General features: G+C 36.9%; 1 long non-coding RNA gene across 1 annotated transcript; it reads left to right on the top strand.

Moving 5' to 3' along the window:
* Positions 1 to 914: 914 nt before the first annotated feature.
* On the top strand, positions 915 to 1,594 carry LOC107723114 (uncharacterized). Its single transcript, XR_001637894.1, has 2 exons — positions 915 to 1,091; positions 1,531 to 1,594. It is a non-coding gene; the product is annotated as an uncharacterized LOC107723114 (long non-coding RNA).
* The last annotated feature ends 1,299 nt before the right edge of the window (positions 1,595 to 2,893 follow it).

Raw genomic sequence — 2,893 nt, 5'->3', positions numbered from 1 at the left:
AAGCTAACCGAACCGAGACCATCTCGGGAGGTGGTCTGAGTGCGGTTCGCTTTCGGCTAAAGGTACGGTTCGCTAAAAACGTGCATTGTGATTTTTCCATTTGCGAATTCCAATGTAGTTTGGCCATCAGATGTTTCCGTACAAATCAGCTGTTCATAGCGGCTGCTTCTTCTGGCAGATCTCTATAAATTGTTCGCTCACAACGTACACTCGTTTATTTTAATTTCAACCGCTTCCAAACTGTGTGCGAGAGACGCGGCTATGCGCCTTGCCAGTTTAAACTTTTTGATATAGGCTACGAGCACGCACATCCCAGCGGGGGCTAAACTACACTCTTTAACGTTTATTGTTTCAACGGTCAAAAACACCCATGGTTCACATAAACACAGTTGGTTTTGTCTCAGTCAAATGTAAACATCTGGGAAAGCTGTGCAGTATGTAGTACAGCAGCCTAATATGAGAATAAGTAGAATCTATTATTCATACGATTAATAATATGCATTTTAATTTTTTTCATTTGATTAGTACATTTCTTACATAAATGCTGCATTTATGGATACCTAACTCCAGACCTTTTACCTGCTTAATTGATGTAGAAATAATGAAAGAATAGCCCACATCTGTCCATGAAACAGCTTTTGAGTCGATTGTCCAATTACTTATGGTCCCTTGAAAAAGGAGGATGTACATATTAAAGAGCTGTAATTCCTTAACCTTTCCTCCAATTTTGATGAGAATACTCTTAAATTAAAGCTCAGAGTGTGCACTTTACGCCCATATTCATTATATAACTGTAACCTGAATATATTTTAGTCAACAGCTAAAATAATAAAAAATTGTGTCAGTGTCCAAATATATATGGACCTGACTGTATATGATTATGTAAACCAAGTAAATCTGTGTAATAGCTGTAAATAAACCTCTCTCTCTTTCAGTACACGATGTTCCAGACCAGATGAGAAGCAGCACTTCGACTGGAGTCAGTGTTGATGTGAAAGCTGAAACAGGAGCAAGTGTAAATGCTCCTGTATTGACTAGAAACCTCTTCACAGGACCAGTAAACATTTGTGGAACAAATGCTGCAGGAAATGGTACATTTACATCACTATGACAAGACACACCACTAATACTAACATCTGAGTAAAGACTCATACCCCCGGTTTCACAGACAAGGCTTAAGCTAGTCCCAGACTAAAATGCATGTTTGAGCTGTCTCAACTGAAAATATCTTGCTCTGACATATCTTAAAATATGTCAGTGTCATTGTTCTGTGTCAAGATGCACACCTGTAATGTTTTCTTCAATGGCATTTTTGTAAAAGTTGCTTAAATATTTTAATTTAACTAAGGCCTAGTCCTGGCTTAAGCTAAGCCCCGTTTGTGAAACCGGGCCATAGTGTTACAACCTCATAGTAATTTTAATAGGACACACATTATTTAGCACCATTTTAATGCTATGGGATAATATCTCACATGATATTTATCTTCCATTTCTCTCATTTTTTTATACATCTTTTTGTTTTCCTCACAGATCAGCAGAAATGCTCAGAGATGGAAGAGATAAAAAGAAAAAAACATAAAAGAGAACAAAAAAAGAAAAAAGGTAAATCAACAATTAATGTGAAGAATTAGGTGTGAAACCATCAGGAAACATTTAGTCTCCAGCGCCAGCATTTTCCAGAACTGCAGCCTTCCTGGAGTCTCCAGAATTACATCTCTCATTTTTTTATACATCTTTTTGTTTTCCTCACAGATCAGCAGAAATGCTCAGAGATGGAAGAGATAAAAAGAAAAAAACATAAAAGAGAACAAAAAAAGAAAAAAGGTAAATCAACAATTAATGTGAAGAATTAGGTGTGAAACCATCAGGAAACATTTAGTCTCCAGCGCCAGCATTTTCCAGAACTGCAGCCTTCCTGGAGTCTCCAGAATTACAAGGTGTCAGGTTCTCAGAGACTTTGCTTGGGTAACAAATCCTAAAGAAAAAATGACCCTCACTTAAAAAGAATAACATGCTGAAGTGTTGTGAAATACATGAAGACTGAATTTTTTATAAGCTTTATGGAAAGATAAGTAGTGAGTGACTCTTGAAGGACCATCACCACATCTTCTTGTACCACTGTTTAAAGAATTTAAGAATATTAAAGAATAAATGTGAGGGTCATTTTTAAGGATTTGTTACCCAAGCAAAGTCTCTGAGAACCTGACACCTTGTAATTCTGGAGACTCCAGGAAGGCTGCAGTTCTGGAAAATGCTGGCGCTGGAGACTAAATGTTTCCTGATGGTTTCACACTTAATTCTTCACATTAATTCTTAATTCTTTTGCAGTTAACGTGTCTTTTCTTCTCCACCTGTTTTTTTCTGACCCCGCTGACCCAATGAGCATTTTGCTGACCAATGGTCATGCCTTAACTTTGAAATTTCTGTATTGCATTAGTTTTTAATATTTCTCATGGGGATTTAATCATTTTTGACTTCTCAGTCTGTGTTAAATCTCTTTTTTTTTTTTGGCTCATTTCATCCGTAAAAGTAAACCTGCCTAATAATTCTGCACACCTTAATAAGGAGTTTTTCATTTCCAGCCTTCATGGACAATTATATATCACTTCTAAATGATTAAATACAAAAATAATAGTAGTTATTAGATTGCATCGGCTGTGGGGATGAAGACCACAACTCCCATGATTCCACACTCAGTCACGCCGTCATCAAACTACGCCTTTGTCTCTTTGTTTATTTTGAAAACTTGCATATTGTGCCTTTAATGAACGATTAATGAACAATTTGCTGCAGTGTTGAGCACAAACGCACAGATGAGTTATAAACTTAACCCTCAGGAGTTGACCCCGAGGCATTTTTGGGCCTTGGTTGTGTTTTTATTTTCCCTGACATT

The sequence above is a fragment of the Sinocyclocheilus rhinocerous genome, unplaced genomic scaffold, assembly GCF_001515625.1.
Source record: "Sinocyclocheilus rhinocerous isolate Xijiao unplaced genomic scaffold, SAMN03320098_v1.1 scaffold1416, whole genome shotgun sequence".
NCBI lineage: Eukaryota > Metazoa > Chordata > Actinopteri > Cypriniformes > Cyprinidae > Sinocyclocheilus > Sinocyclocheilus rhinocerous.
Note: the sequence above shows the minus strand (reverse complement) of the source record. Positions and strands in the feature narration are given on the sequence as shown.